This window comes from Taudactylus pleione, unplaced genomic scaffold, assembly GCF_031769625.1.
Source record: "Taudactylus pleione unplaced genomic scaffold, aTauple2 ptg000109l, whole genome shotgun sequence".
Classification (NCBI taxonomy): Eukaryota; Metazoa; Chordata; class Amphibia; order Anura; family Myobatrachidae; genus Taudactylus; species Taudactylus pleione.
The window spans coordinates 14007501-14024064 of NW_028284511.1; the positions used below are offsets into that span (position 1 = coordinate 14007501).

The 16564-nt window shown below is 31.7% G+C and overlaps 12 non-coding genes across 12 annotated transcripts; all 12 read right to left on the bottom strand.

The window, feature by feature from the left end:
• Positions 1–906: 906 nt before the first annotated feature.
• Positions 907–979, bottom strand: TRNAT-UGU (transfer RNA threonine (anticodon UGU)). Its single transcript has one exon. It is a non-coding gene; the product is annotated as a tRNA-Thr (tRNA).
• A 1300-nt stretch (positions 980–2279) lies between these two features.
• On the bottom strand, positions 2280–2352 carry TRNAT-UGU (transfer RNA threonine (anticodon UGU)). The gene has a single exon. It is a non-coding gene; the product is annotated as a tRNA-Thr (tRNA).
• Positions 2353–3650: 1298 nt separating this feature from the next.
• TRNAT-UGU (transfer RNA threonine (anticodon UGU)) lies at positions 3651–3723 on the bottom strand. Its single transcript has one exon. It is a non-coding gene; the product is annotated as a tRNA-Thr (tRNA).
• A 1299-nt stretch (positions 3724–5022) lies between these two features.
• TRNAT-UGU (transfer RNA threonine (anticodon UGU)) lies at positions 5023–5095 on the bottom strand. Its single transcript has one exon. It is a non-coding gene; the product is annotated as a tRNA-Thr (tRNA).
• A 1298-nt stretch (positions 5096–6393) lies between these two features.
• On the bottom strand, positions 6394–6466 carry TRNAT-UGU (transfer RNA threonine (anticodon UGU)). Its single transcript has one exon. It is a non-coding gene; the product is annotated as a tRNA-Thr (tRNA).
• Positions 6467–7764: 1298 nt separating this feature from the next.
• On the bottom strand, positions 7765–7837 carry TRNAT-UGU (transfer RNA threonine (anticodon UGU)). The gene has a single exon. It is a non-coding gene; the product is annotated as a tRNA-Thr (tRNA).
• A 1300-nt stretch (positions 7838–9137) lies between these two features.
• Positions 9138–9210, bottom strand: TRNAT-UGU (transfer RNA threonine (anticodon UGU)). Its single transcript has one exon. It is a non-coding gene; the product is annotated as a tRNA-Thr (tRNA).
• Positions 9211–10508: 1298 nt separating this feature from the next.
• TRNAT-UGU (transfer RNA threonine (anticodon UGU)) lies at positions 10509–10581 on the bottom strand. The gene has a single exon. It is a non-coding gene; the product is annotated as a tRNA-Thr (tRNA).
• Positions 10582–11877: 1296 nt separating this feature from the next.
• Positions 11878–11950, bottom strand: TRNAT-UGU (transfer RNA threonine (anticodon UGU)). The gene has a single exon. It is a non-coding gene; the product is annotated as a tRNA-Thr (tRNA).
• Positions 11951–13245: 1295 nt separating this feature from the next.
• TRNAT-UGU (transfer RNA threonine (anticodon UGU)) lies at positions 13246–13318 on the bottom strand. Its single transcript has one exon. It is a non-coding gene; the product is annotated as a tRNA-Thr (tRNA).
• A 1289-nt stretch (positions 13319–14607) lies between these two features.
• Positions 14608–14680, bottom strand: TRNAT-UGU (transfer RNA threonine (anticodon UGU)). The gene has a single exon. It is a non-coding gene; the product is annotated as a tRNA-Thr (tRNA).
• Positions 14681–15980: 1300 nt separating this feature from the next.
• On the bottom strand, positions 15981–16053 carry TRNAP-UGG (transfer RNA proline (anticodon UGG)). Its single transcript has one exon. It is a non-coding gene; the product is annotated as a tRNA-Pro (tRNA).
• Positions 16054–16564: the final 511 nt, after the last annotated feature.

Consider the following 16564-nt stretch of genomic DNA (forward strand, 5'->3'; position numbering starts at 1 on the left):
GATGTTGAATCCTTTACTGTATTATTTATGGGGACATTTATGAAAACCTGTAGAAGTAGTGTAGGACACCTATGTAAATTGGTGAATAGAAATGTTTCTAAAACTGTAAAAAGTAATACATAGCAATTTCTAACTTTTTTAGCAAATAAAATCCAATATGTCATTGCATTTTATTAATTGTATCTCTTTGTCCAAAAATCCACTTGTTACAAATGGCCTATTCTGATATATATGCAATATCTATAATTGAGGTATACCTGGTAGACACTTTGAATCAATTTATTTAAATGCATTTTAAAATGAGCTTTCATATGTTTATGTGGTGTGTATATAACACACATACAAAATTGGTCATACTTTCCATGGCTTTCCAACTTTAGGATTAATATGGTGGAATTATTTCAAAATGTTACAGCCGGACATTTTTATAGAGTTATTTGTATTCATTAGTAGTCAATACCCTGAGTCTTCTTGCACATGTAGAGTGTATATGCTTTTATGTTCAAATCAGCCTTCTGTTATATCTATTGGCACCTATGTATATCAGTTCAAAAAATCGGTATCAATTGAGCAAGATGAATTCTGATCTATGCAGTGCATGTTGATATGTGCTTTAAATGCTCTTTTTAAAGAAAGATTATTGGAAATCTTTTATATAAATTTTATAATGATGGTGAATAACCATGCTGGGAGTATCAGTTTGTAAGGAAATTGGTCCAATAAAAGATAACACAAATATTTTCAAATATGCGCTTGAAACCAGTCAATAGATTAGACTGAATGTGATAAGTGTCTTTCCAATTTGGCTATATACATCATCTTCTCATTTAGCGTAGTAAAGCGAAGTATTGCAATATAGGGTGCTGCAGCTTAAGTTTTAGCAACTTTTAACAAAAAGGAAGCATCAGGCCCCATTGAGATTTGAACTCACGACCCCTGGTTTACAAGACCAGTGCTCTAACCCCTGAGCTATGGAGCCATTTGGTTAAGAGCTTTTATACACATTTTGGTTTCTGGTTGAGGATTGAAAACGATATACAGCAAATTTCAAATCTTTTCCGGTAAATGTACTTTTTTCAATTACAATTGTTGTGTTTATGGTCATCTTAAGGTTCTTCAAGATTGCATCAAGACAGTCACATAAAATTAGCAAAGTACTCATAGTCGTCTATAATAGACTAGGAATGTATTACTTTACTTCCTAAAGAGCTGTAGGAGAAAGGCCAGGTTAACATAAAACAAAATATTTTATCCACCTGCCTTCTAAAGGAACACTTCAACTTTGGTTTTCATTATACTTTAACACTAATATGACAATTTAAAATGTAAGCTTATGTATAATGTTTTATTTCAGTTGGTCCTATCTATTGTGATGTTGAATCCTTTTCTGTATTATTTATGGGGACATTTATGAAAACATGTAGAAGCAGTGTAGGACACCTATGTAAATTGGTGAATAGAAATGTTTCTAAAACTGTAAAAAGTAATACATAGCAATTTCTAACTTTTTTTAGCAAATAAAATCCAATATGTCATGGCATTTTATTAATTGTATCTCTTTGTCCAAAAAATCCACTTTTTACAAATGGCCTATTCTGATATATATGCAATATCTATAATTGAGGCATACCTGGTAGACACTTTGAATCAATTTATTTAAATGCATTTTAAAATGAGCATTTATATGTTAGTGTGGTGTGTATATAATACAGATACAAAATTGGTCATACTTTCTATGGCTTTCCAACTTTAGGATTAATATGGTGGAATTATTTCAAAATGTTACAGCCGGACATTTTTATAGAGTTATTTGTATTCATTAGTAGTCATTATCCTGAGTCTGCTTGCACATGTAGAGTGTATATGCTTTCATGTTCAAATCAGCCTTCAGTTATATCTATTGGCACCTATGTATGTCAGTTCAAAAAATCGGTATCAATTGAGCAAGATGAATTCTTATCTATGCAGTGCATGTTGATATGTGCTTTAAATGCACTTTTTAAAGAAAGATTATTGGAAATCTTTTATATAAATTTTATAATGATGGTGAATAACCATGCTGGGAGTATCAGTTTGTAAGGAAATTGGTCCAATAAAAGATAACACAAATAATTTCAAATATGCGCTTGAAACCAGTCAATAGATTAGACTGAATGTGATAAGTGTCTTTCCAATTTGGCTATATACATCATCTTCTCATTTAGCGTAGTAAAGCGAAGTATTGCAATATAGGGTGCTGCAACTTAAGTTTTAGCAACTTTTAACAAAAAGGAAGCATCAGGCCCCAGTGAGATTTGAACTCACAACCCCTGGTTTACAAGACCAGTGCTCTAACCCCTGAGCTATGGAGCCATTTGGTTAAGAGCTTTTATACACATTTTGGTTTCTGGTTGAGGATTGAAAACGATATACAGCAAATTTCAAATCTTTTCCGGTAAATGTACTTTTTTCAATTACAATTGTTGTGTTTATGGTCATCTTAAGGTTCTTCAAAATTGCATCAAGACAGTCACATAAAATTGGCAAAGTACTCATAGTCGTCTATAATAGACTAGGAATGTATTACTTTACTTCCTAAAGAGCTGTAGGAGAAAGGCCAGGTTAACATAAAACAAAATATTTTATCCACCTGCCTTCTAAAGGATCACTTCAACTTTGGTTTTCATTATACTTTAACACTAATATGACAATTTAAAATGTAAGCTTATGTATAATGTTTTCTTTCAGTTGGTCCTATCTATTGTGATGTTGAATCCTTTACTGCATTATTTATGGGGACATTTATGAAAACCTGTAGAAGTAGTGTAGGACACCTATGTAAATTGGTGAATAGAAATGTTTCTAAAACTGTAAAAAGTAATACATAGCAATTTCTAACTTTTTTAGCAAATAAAATCCAATATGTCATTGCATTTTATTAATTGTATCTCTTTGTCCAAAAATCCACTTTTTACAAATGGCCTATTCTGATATATATGCAATATCTATAATTGAGGCATACCTGGTAGACACTTTGAATCAATTTATTTAAATGCATTTTAAAATGAGCTTTTATATGTTAGTGTGGTGTGTATATAATACAGATACAAAATTGGTCATACTTTCCATGGCTTTCCAACTTTAGGATTAATATGGTGGAATTATTTCAAAATGTTACAGCCGGACATTTTTATAGAGTTATTTGTATTCATTAGTAGTCATTATCCTGAGTCTGCTTGCACATGTAGAGTGTATATGCTTTCATGTTCAAATCAGCCTTCAGTTATATCTATTGGCACCTATGTATGTCAGTTCAAAAAATCGGTATCAATTGAGCAAGATGAATTCTTATCTATGCAGTGCATGTTGATATGTGCTTTAAATGCACTTTTTAAAGAAAGATTATTGGAAATCTTTTATATAAATTTTATAATGATGGTGAATAACCATGCTGGGAGTATCAGTTTGTAAGGAAATTGGTCCAATAAAAGATAACACAAATATTTTCAAATATGCGCTTGAAACCAGTCAATAGATTAGACTGAATGTGATAAGTGTCTTTCCAATTTGGCTATATACATCATCTTCTCATTTAGCGTAGTAAAGCGAAGTATTGCAATATAGGGTGCTGCAGCTTAAGTTTTAGCAACTTTTAACAAAAAGGAAGCATCAGGCCCCAGTGAGATTCGAACTCACGACCCCTGGTTTACAAGACCAGTGCTTTAACCCCTGAGCTATGGAGCCATTTGGTTAAGAGCTTTTATACACATTTTGGTTTCTGGTTGAGGATTGAAAACGATATACAGCAAATTTCAAATCTTTTCCGGTAAATGTACTTTTTTCAATTACAATTGTTGTGTTTATGGTCATCTTAAGGTTCTTCAAGATTGCATCAAGACAGTCACATAAAATTAGCAAAGTACTCATAGTCGTCTATAATAGACTAGGAATGTATTACTTTACTTCCTAAAGAGCTGTAGGAGAAAGGCCAGGTTAACATAAAACAAAATATTTTATCCACCTGCCTTCTAAAGGAACACTTCAACTTTGGTTTTCATTATACTTTAACACTAATATGACAATTTAAAATGTAAGCTTATGTATAATGTTTTATTTCAGTTGGTCCTATCTATTGTGATGTTGAATCCTTTTCTGTATTATTTATGGGGACATTTATGAAAACATGTAGAAGCAGTGTAGGACACCTATGTAAATTGGTGAATAGAAATGTTTCTAAAACTGTAAAAAGTAATACATAGCAATTTCTAACTTTTTTTAGCAAATAAAATCCAATATGTCATTGGATTTTATTAATTGTATCTCTTTGTCCAAAAATCCACTTGTTACAAATGGCCTATTCTGATATATATGCAATACCTATAATTGAGGTATACCTGGTAGACACTTTGAATCAATTTATTTAAATGCATTTTAAAATGAGCTTTCATATGTTTATGTGGTGTGTATATAACACACATACAAAATTGGTCATACTTTCCATGGCTTTCCAACTTTAGGATTAATATGGTGGAATTATTTCAAAATGTTACAGCCGGACATTTTTATAGAGTTATTTGTATTCATTAGTAGTCAATACCCTGAGTCTTCTTGCACATGTAGAGTGTATATGCTTTTATGTTCAAATCAGCCTTCTGTTATATCTATTGGCACCTATGTATATCAGTTAAAAAAATCGGTATCAATTGAGCAAGATGAATTCTGATCTATGCAGTGCATGTTGATATGTGCTTTAAATGCTCTTTTTAAAGAAAGATTATTGGAAATCTTTTATATAAATTTTATAATGATGGTGAATAACCATGCTGGGAGTATCAGTTTGTAAGGAAATTGGTCCAATAAAAGATAACACAAATAATTTCAAATATGCGCTTGAAACCAGTCAATAGATTAGACTGAATGTGATAAGTGTCTTTCCAATTTGGCTATATACATCATCTTCTCATTTAGCGTAGTAAAGCGAAGTATTGAAATATAGGGTGCTGCAACTTAAGTTTTAGCAACTTTTAACAAAAAGGAAGCATCATGCCCCAGTGAGATTTGAACTCATGACCCCTGGTTTACAAGACCAGTGCTCTAACCCCTGAGCTATGGAGCCATTTGGTTAAGCTCATTTATACACATTTTGGTTTCTGGTTGAGGATTGAAAACGATATACAGCAAATTTCAAACCTTTTCCGGTAAATGTACTTTTTTCAATTACAATTGTTGTGTTTATGGTCATCTTAAGGTTCTTCAAGATTGCATCAAGATAGTCACATAAAATTGGCAAAGTACTCATAGTCGTCTATAATAGACTAGGAATGTATTACTTTACTTCCTAAAGAGCTGTAGGAGAAAGGCCAGGTTAACATAAAACAAAATATTTTATCCACCTGCCTTCTAAAGGAACACTTCAACTTTGGTTTTCATTATACTTTAACACTAATATGACAATTTAAAATGTAAGCTTATGTATAATGTTTTCTTTCAGTTGGTTCTATCTATTGTGATGTTGAATCCTTTACTGTATTATTTATGGGGACATTTATGAAAACCTGTAGAAGTAGTGTAGGACACCTATGTAAATTGGTGAATAGAAATGTTTCTAAAACTGTAAAAAGTAATACATAGCAATTTCTAACTTTTTTAGCAAATAAAATCCAATATGTCATTGCATTTTATTAATTGTATCTCTTTGTCCAAAAATCCACTTGTTACAAATGGCCTATTCTGATATATATGCAATATCTATAATTGAGGTATACCTGGTAGACACTTTGAATCAATTTATTTAAATGCATTTTAAAATGAGCTTTCATATGTTTATGTGGTGTGTATATAACACACATACAAAATTGGTCATACTTTCCATGGCTTTCCAACTTTAGGATTAATATGGTGGAATTATTTCAAAATGTTACAGCCGGACATTTTTATAGAGTTATTTGTATTCATTAGTAGTCAATACCCTGAGTCTTCTTGCACATGTAGAGTGTATATGCTTTTATGTTCAAATCAGCCTTCTGTTATATCTATTGGCACCTATGTATATCAGTTCAAAAAATCGGTATCAATTGAGCAAGATGAATTCTGATCTATGCAGTGCATGTTGATATGTGCTTTAAATGCTCTTTTTAAAGAAAGATTATTGGAAATCTTTTATATAAATTTTATAATGATGGTGAATAACCATGCTGGGAGTATCAGTTTGTAAGGAAATTGGTCCAATAAAAGATAACACAAATATTTTCAAATATGCGCTTGAAACCAGTCAATAGATTAGACTGAATGTGATAAGTGTCTTTCCAATTTGGCTATATACATCATCTTCTCATTTAGCGTAGTAAAGCGAAGTATTGCAATATAGGGTGCTGCAGCTTAAGTTTTAGCAACTTTTAACAAAAAGGAAGCATCAGGCCCCATTGAGATTTGAACTCACGACCCCTGGTTTACAAGACCAGTGCTCTAACCCCTGAGCTATGGAGCCATTTGGTTAAGAGCTTTTATACACATTTTGGTTTCTGGTTGAGGATTGAAAACGATATACAGCAAATTTCAAATCTTTTCCGGTAAATGTACTTTTTTCAATTACAATTGTTGTGTTTATGGTCATCTTAAGGTTCTTCAAGATTGCATCAAGACAGTCACATAAAATTAGCAAAGTACTCATAGTCGTCTATAATAGACTAGGAATGTATTACTTTACTTCCTAAAGAGCTGTAGGAGAAAGGCCAGGTTAACATAAAACAAAATATTTTATCCACCTGCCTTCTAAAGGAACACTTCAACTTTGGTTTTCATTATACTTTAACACTAATATGACAATTTAAAATGTAAGCTTATGTATAATGTTTTATTTCAGTTGGTCCTATCTATTGTGATGTTGAATCCTTTTCTGTATTATTTATGGGGACATTTATGAAAACATGTAGAAGCAGTGTAGGACACCTATGTAAATTGGTGAATAGAAATGTTTCTAAAACTGTAAAAAGTAATACATAGCAATTTCAAACTTTTTTTAGCAAATAAAATCCAATATGTCATTGGATTTTATTAATTGTATCTCTTTGTCCAAAAATCCACTTGTTACAAATGGCCTATTCTGATATATATGCAATACCTATAATTGAGGTATACCTGGTAGACACTTTGAATCAATTTATTTAAATGCATTTTAAAATGAGCGTTTATTTGTTAGTGTGGTGTGTATATAATACAGATACAAAATTGGTCATACTTTCCATGGCTTTCCAACTTTAGGATTAATATGGTGGAATTATTTCAAAATGTTACAGCCGGACATTTTTATAGAGTTATTTGTATTCATTAGTAGTCATTATCCTGAGTCTGCTTGCACATGTAGAGTGTATATGCTTTCATGTTCAAATCAGCCTTCTGATATATATATTGGCACCTATGTATGTCAGTTCAAAAAATCGGTATCAATTGAGCAAGATGAATTCTTATCTATGCAGTGCATGTTGATATGTGCTTTAAATGCACTTTTTAAAGAAAGATTATTGGAAATCTTTTATATAAATTTTATAATGATGGTGAATAACCATGCTGGGAGTATCAGTTTGTAAGGAAATTGGTCCAATAAAAGATAACACAAATATTTTCAAATATGCACTTGAAACCAGTCAATAGATTAGACTGAATGTGATAGGTGTCTTTCCAATTTGGCTATATACATCATCTTCTCATTTAGCGTAGTAAAGCGGAGTATTGCAATATAGGGTGCTGCAACTTAAGTTTTAGCAAGTGTAACAATAAAGAAGCATCATGCCACAGTGAGATTTGAACTCACGACCCCTGGTTTACAAGACCAGTGCTCTAACCCCTGAGCTATGGAGCCATTTGGTTAAGCTCGTTTATACACATTTTGGTTTCTGGTTGAGGATTGAAAACGATATACAGCAAATTTCAAACCTTTTCCGGTAAATGTACTTTTTTCAATTACAATTGTTGTGTTTATGGTCATCTTAAGGTGCTTCAAGATTGCATCAAGACAGTCACATAAAATTGGCAAAGTACTCATAGTCGTCTATAATAGACTAGGAATGTATTACTTTACTTCCTAAAGAGCTGTAGGAGAAAGGCCAGGTTAACATAAAACAAAATATTTTATCCACCTGCCTTCTAAAGGAACACTTCAACTTTGGTTTTCATTATACTTTAACACTAATATGACAATTTAAAATGTAAGCTTATGTATAATGTTTTATTTCAGTTGGTCCTATCTATTGTGATGTTGAATCCTTTTCTGTATTATTTATGGGGACATTTATGAAAACATGTAGAAGCAGTGTAGGACACCTATGTAAATTGGTGAATAGAAATGTTTCTAAAACTGTAAAAAGTAATACATAGCAATTTCTAACTTTTTTTAGCAAATAAAATCCAATATGTCATGGCATTTTATTAATTGTATCTCTTTGTCCAAAAAATCCACTTTTTACAAATGGCCTATTCTGATATATATGCAATATCTATAATTGAGGCATACCTGGTAGACACTTTGAATCAATTTATTTAAATGCATTTTAAAATGAGCTTTCATATGTTAGTGTGGTGTGTATATAACACACATACAAAATTGGTCATACTTTCCATGGCTTTCCAACTTTAGGATTAATATGGTGGAATTATTTCAAAATGTTACAGCCGGACATTTTTATAGAGTTATTTGTATTCATTAGTAGTCAATACCCTGAGTCTTCTTGCACATGTAGAGTGTATATGCTTTTATGTTCAAATCAGCCTTCAGTTATATCTATTGGCACCTATGTATATCAGTTCAAAAAATCGGTATCAATTGAGCAAGATGAATTCTGATCTATGCAGTGCATGTTGATATGTGCTTTAAATGCTCTTTTTAAAGAAAGATTATTGGAAATCTTTTATATAAATTTTATAATGATGGTGAATAACCATGCTGGGAGTATCAGTTTGTAAGGAAATTGGTCCAATAAAAGATAACACAAATATTTTCAAATATGCGCTTGAAACCAGTCAATAGATTAGACTGAATGTGATAAGTGTCTTTCCAATTTGGCTATATACATCATCTTCTCATTTAGCGTAGTAAAGCGAAGTATTGCAATATAGGGTGCTGCAGCTTAAGTTTTAGCAACTTTTAACAAAAAGGAAGCATCAGGCCCCATTGAGATTTGAACTCACGACCCCTGGTTTACAAGACCAGTGCTCTAACCCCTGAGCTATGGAGCCATTTGGTTAAGAGCTTTTATACACATTTTGGTTTCTGGTTGAGGATTGAAAACGATATACAGCAAATTTCAAATCTTTTCCGGTAAATGTACTTTTTTCAATTACAATTGTTGTGTTTATGGTCATCTTAAGGTTCTTCAAGATTGCATCAAGACAGTCACATAAAATTAGCAAAGTACTCATAGTCGTCTATAATAGACTAGGAATGTATTACTTTACTTCCTAAAGAGCTGTAGGAGAAAGGCCAGGTTAACATAAAACAAAATATTTTATCCACCTGCCTTCTAAAGGAACACTTCAACTTTGGTTTTCATTATACTTTAACACTAATATGACAATTTAAAATGTAAGCTTATGTATAATGTTTTATTTCAGTTGGTCCTATCTATTGTGATGTTGAATCCTTTTCTGTATTATTTATGGGGACATTTATGAAAACATGTAGAAGCAGTGTAGGACACCTATGTAAATTGGTGAATAGAAATGTTTCTAAAACTGTAAAAAGTAATACATAGCAATTTCAAACTTTTTTTAGCAAATAAAATCCAATATGTCATTGGATTTTATTAATTGTATCTCTTTGTCCAAAAATCCACTTGTTACAAATGGCCTATTCTGATATATATGCAATACCTATAATTGAGGTATACCTGGTAGACACTTTGAATCAATTTATTTAAATGCATTTTAAAATGAGCGTTTATTTGTTAGTGTGGTGTGTATATAATACAGATACAAAATTGGTCATACTTTCCATGGCTTTCCAACTTTAGGATTAATATGGTGGAATTATTTCAAAATGTTACAGCCGGACATTTTTATAGAGTTATTTGTATTCATTAGTAGTCATTATCCTGAGTCTGCTTGCACATGTAGAGTGTATATGCTTTCATGTTCAAATCAGCCTTCTGATATATATATTGGCACCTATGTATGTCAGTTCAAAAAATCGGTATCAATTGAGCAAGATGAATTCTTATCTATGCAGTGCATGTTGATATGTGCTTTAAATGCACTTTTTAAAGAAAGATTATTGGAAATCTTTTATATAAATTTTATAATGATGGTGAATAACCATGCTGGGAGTATCAGTTTGTAAGGAAATTGGTCCAATAAAAGATAACACAAATATTTTCAAATATGCACTTGAAACCAGTCAATAGATTAGACTGAATGTGATAGGTGTCTTTCCAATTTGGCTATATACATCATCTTCTCATTTAGCGTAGTAAAGCGGAGTATTGCAATATAGGGTGCTGCAACTTAAGTTTTAGCAAGTGTAACAATAAAGAAGCATCATGCCACAGTGAGATTTGAACTCACGACCCCTGGTTTACAAGACCAGTGCTCTAACCCCTGAGCTATGGAGCCATTTGGTTAAGCTCGTTTATACACATTTTGGTTTCTGGTTGAGGATTGAAAACGATATACAGCAAATTTCAAACCTTTTCCGGTAAATGTACTTTTTTCAATTACAATTGTTGTGTTTATGGTCATCTTAAGGTGCTTCAAGATTGCATCAAGACAGTCACATAAAATTGGCAAAGTACTCATAGTCGTCTATAATAGACTAGGAATGTATTACTTTACTTCCTAAAGAGCTGTAGGAGAAAGGCCAGGTTAACATAAAACAAAATATTTTATCCACCTGCCTTCTAAAGGAACACTTCAACTTTGGTTTTCATTATACTTTAACACTAATATGACAATTTAAAATGTAAGCTTATGTATAATGTTTTATTTCAGTTGGTCCTATCTATTGTGATGTTGAATCCTTTTCTGTATTATTTATGGGGACATTTATGAAAACATGTAGAAGCAGTGTAGGACACCTATGTAAATTGGTGAATAGAAATGTTTCTAAAACTGTAAAAAGTAATACATAGCAATTTCTAACTTTTTTTAGCAAATAAAATCCAATATGTCATGGCATTTTATTAATTGTATCTCTTTGTCCAAAAAATCCACTTTTTACAAATGGCCTATTCTGATATATATGCAATATCTATAATTGAGGCATACCTGGTAGACACTTTGAATCAATTTATTTAAATGCATTTTAAAATGAGCTTTCATATGTTAGTGTGGTGTGTATATAACACACATACAAAATTGGTCATACTTTCCATGGCTTTCCAACTTTAGGATTAATATGGTGGAATTATTTCAAAATGTTACAGCCGGACATTTTTATAGAGTTATTTGTATTCATTAGTAGTCAATACCCTGAGTCTTCTTGCACATGTAGAGTGTATATGCTTTTATGTTCAAATCAGCCTTCAGTTATATCTATTGGCACCAATGTATATCAGTTCAAAAAATCGGTATCAATTGAGCAAGATGAATTCTGATCTATGCAGTGCATGTTGATATGTGCTTTAAATGCTCTTTTTAAAGAAAGATTATTGGAAATCTTTTATATAAATTTTATAATGATGGTGAATAACCATGCTGGGAGTATCAGTTTGTAAGGAAATTGGTCCAATAAAAGATAACACAAATATTTTCAAATATGCGCTTGAAACCAGTCAATAGATTAGACTGAATGTGATAAGTGTCTTTCCAATTTGGCTATATACATCATCTTCTCATTTAGCGTAGTAAAGCGGAGTATTGCAATATAGGGTGCTGCAACTTAAGTTTTAGCAACTTTTAACAAAAAGCATCAGGCCACAGTGAGATTTGAACTCACGACCCCTGGTTTACAAGACCAGTGCTCTAACCCCTGAGCTATGGAGCCATTTGGTTAAAAGCTTTTATACACATTTTGGTTTCTGGTTGAGGATTGAAAACGATATACAGCAAATTTCAAATCTTTTCCGGTAAATGTACTTTTTTCAATTACAATTGTTGTGTTTATGGTCATCTTAAGGTTCTTCAAGATTGCATCAAGACAGTCACATAAAATTGGCAAAGTACTCATAGTCGTCTATAATAGACTAGGAATGTATTACTTTACTTCCTAAAGAGCTGTAGGAGAAAGGCCAGGTTAACATAAAACAAAATATTTTATCCACCTGCCTTCTAAAGGAACACTTCAACTTTGGTTTTCATTATACTTTAACACTAATATGACAATTTAAAATGTAAGCTTATGTATAATGTTTTATTTCAGTTGGTCCTATCTATTGTGATGTTGAATCCTTTTCTGTATTATTTATGGGGACATTTATGAAAACATGTAGAAGCAGTGTAGGACACCTATGTAAATTGGTGAATAGAAATGTTTCTAAAACTGTAAAAAGTAATACATAGCAATTTCAAACTTTTTTTAGCAAATAAAATCCAATATGTCATTGGATTTTATTAATTGTATCTCTTTGTCCAAAAATCCACTTGTTACAAATGGCCTATTCTGATATATATGCAATACCTATAATTGAGGTATACCTGGTAAACACTTTGAATCAATTTATTTAAATGCATTTTAAAATGAGCTTTCATATGTTAGTGTGGTGTGTATATAACACACATACAAAATTGGTCATACTTTCCATGGCTTTCCAACTTTAGGATTAATATGGTGGAATTATTTCAAAATGTTACAGCCGGACATTTTTATAGAGTTATTTGTATTCATTAGTAGTCAATACCCTGAGTCTTCTTGCACATGTAGAGTGTATATGCTTTTATGTTCAAATCAGCCTTCAGTTATATCTATTGGCACCAATGTATATCAGTTCAAAAAATCGGTATCAATTGAGCAAGATGAATTCTGATCTATGCAGTGCATGTTGATATGTGCTTTAAATGCTCTTTTTAAAGAAAGATTATTGGAAATCTTTTATATAAATTTTATAATGATGGTGAATAACCATGCTGGGAGTATCAGTTTGTAAGGAAATTGGTCCAATAAAAGATAACACAAATATTTTCAAATATGCGCTTGAAACCAGTCAATAGATTAGACTGAATGTGATAAGTGTCTTTCCAATTTGGCTATATACATCATCTTCTCATTTAGCGTAGTAAAGCGGAGTATTGCAATATAGGGTGCTGCAACTTAAGTTTTAGCAACTTTTAACAAAAAGCATCAGGCCCCAGTGAGATTTGAACTCACGACCCCTGGTTTACAAGACCAGTGCTCTAACCCCTGAGCTATGGAGCCATTTGGTTAAAAGCTTTTATACACATTTTGGTTTCTGGTTGAGGATTGAAAACGATATACAGCAAATTTCAAATCTTTTCCGGTAAATGTACTTTTTTCAATTACAATTGTTGTGTTTATGGTCATCTTAAGGTTCTTCAAGATTGCATCAAGACAGTCACATAAAATTGGCAAAGTACTCATAGTCATCTATAATAGACTAGGAATGTATTACTTTACTTCCTAAAGAGCTGTAGGAGAAAGGCCAGGTTAACATAAAATAAAATATTTTATCCACCTGCCTTATAAAGGAACACTTCAACTTTGGTTTTCATTATACTTTAACACTAAAATGACAATTTAAAATGTAAGCTTATGTATAATGTTTTATTTCAGTTGGTCCTATCTATTGTGATGTTGAATCCTTTTCTGTATTATTTATGGGGACATTTATGAAAACATGTAGAAGTAGTGTAGGACACCTATGTAAATTGGTGAATAGAAATGTTTCTAAAACTGTAAAAAGTAATACATAGCAATTTCTAACTTTTTTTAGCAAATAAAATCCAATATGTCATTGGATTTTATTAATTGTATCTCTTTGTCCAAAAATCCACTTGTTACAAATGGCCTATTCTGATATATATGCAATACCTATAATTGAGGTATACCTGGTAAACACTTCGAATCAATTTATTTAAATGCATTTTAAAATGAGCTTTCATATGTTAGTGTGGTGTGTATATAACACACATACAAAATTGGTCATACTTTCCATGGCTTTCCAACTTTAGGATTAATATGGTGGAATTATTTCAAAATGTTACAGCCGGACATTTTTATAAAGTTATTTGTATTCATTTGTAGTCAATACCCTGAGTCTTCTTGCACATGTAGAGTGTATATGCTTTCATGTTCAAATCAGCCTTCAGTTATATCTATGTATTTCAGTTCAACAAATCGGTATCAATTGAGCAAGATGAATTCTGATCTATGCAGTGCATGTTGATATGTGCTTTAAATGCTCTTTTTAAAGAAAGATTATTGGAAATCTTTTATATAAATTTTATAATGATGGTGAATAACCATGCTGGGAGTATCAGTTTGTAAGGAAATTGGTCCAATAAAAGATAACACAAATATTTTCAAATATGCGCTTGAAACCAGTCAATAGATTAGACTGAATGTGATAAGTGTCTTTCCAATTTGGCTATATACATCATCTTCTCATTTAGCGTAGTAAAGCGAAGTATTGCAATATAGGGTGCTGCAACTTAAGTTTTAGCAACTTTTAACAAAAGGGAAGCATCAGGCCCCAGTGAGATTTGAACTCACGACCCCTCGTTTACAAGACCAGTGCTCTAACCCCTGAGCTATGGAGCCATTTGGTTAAGCTCATTTATACATATTTTGGTTTCTGGTTGAGGATTGAAAACGATATACAGCAAATTTCAAACCTTTTTTGGTAAATGTACTTTTTTCAATTACAATTGTTGTGTTTATGGTCATCTTAAGGTTCTTCAAGATTGCATCAAGACAGTCACATAAAATTGGCAAAGTACTCATTGTCGTCTATAATAGACTAGGAATGTATTACTTTACTTCCTAAAGAGCTGTAGGAGAAAGGCCAGGTTAACATAAAACAAAATATTTTATCCACCTGCCTTATAAAGGAACACTTCAACTTTGGTTTTCATTATACTTTAACACTAATATGACAATTTTAAATGTAAGCTTATGTATAATGTTTTATTTCAGTTGGTCCTATCTATTGTGATGTTGAATCCTTTTCTGTATTATTTATGGGGACATTTATGAAAACCTGTAGAAGTAGTGTAGGACACCTATGTAAATTGGTGAATAGAAATGTTTCTAAAACTGTAAAAAGTAATACATAGCAATTTCTAACTTTTTTTAGCAAATAAAATCCAATATGTCATGGCATTTTATTAATTGTATCTCTTTGTCCAAAAAATCCACTTTTTACAAATGGCCTATTCTGATATATATGCAATATCTATAATTGAGGCATACCTGGTAGACACTTTGAATCAATTTATTTAAATGCATTTTAAAATGAGCATTTATATGTTAGTGTGGTGTGTATATAATACAGATACAAAATTGGTCATACTTTCTATGGCTTTCCAACTTTAGGATTAATATGGTGGAATTATTTCAAAATGTTACAGCCGGACATTTTTATAGAGTTATTTGTATTCATTAGTAGTCATTATCCTGAGTCTGCTTGCACATGTAGAGTGTATATGCTTTCATGTTCAAATCAGCCTTCAGTTATATCTATTGGCAACTATGTATGTCAGTTCAAAAAATCGGTATCAATTGAGCAAGATGAATTCTTATCTATGCAGTGCATGTTGATATGTGCTTTAAATGCACTTTTTAAAGAAAGATTATTGGAAATCTTTTATATAAATTTTATAATGATGGTGAATAACCATGCTGGGAGTATCAGTTTGTAAGGAAATTGGTCCAATAAAAGATAACACAAATATTTTCAAATATGCGCTTGATACCAGTCAATATATTAGACTGAATGTGATAAGTGTCTTTCCAATTTGGCTATATACATCATCTTCTCATTTAGCGTAGTAAAGCGAAGTATTGCAATATAGGGTGCTGCAGCTTAAGTTTAAGCAACTTTTAACAAAAAGGAAGCATCAGGCCCCAGTGAGATTCGAACTCACGACCCCTGGTTTCCAAGACCAGTGCTTTAACCCCTGAGCTATGGAGCCATTTGGTTAAGAGCTTTTATACACATTTTGGTTTCTGGTTGAGGATTGAAAACGATATACAGCAAATTTCAAATCTTTTCCGGTAAATGTACTTTTTTCAATTACAATTGTTGTGTTTATGGTCATCTTAAGGTTCTTCAAGATTGCATCAAGACAGTCACATAAAATTAGCAAAGTACTCATAGTCGTCTATAATAGACTAGGAATGTATTACTTTACTTCCTAAAGAGCTGTAGGAGAAAGGCCAGGTTAACATAAAACAAATTATTTTATCCACCTGCCTTCTAAAGGAACACTTCAACTTTGGTTTTCATTATACTTTAACACTAATATGACAATTTAAAATGTAAGCTTATGTATAATGTTTTATTTCAGTTGGTCCTATCTATTGTGATGTTGAATCCTTTTCTGTATTATTTATGGGGACATTTATGAAAACATGTAGAAGTAGTGTAGGACACCTATGTAAATTGGTGAATAGAAATGTTTCTAAAACTGTAAAAAGTAATAC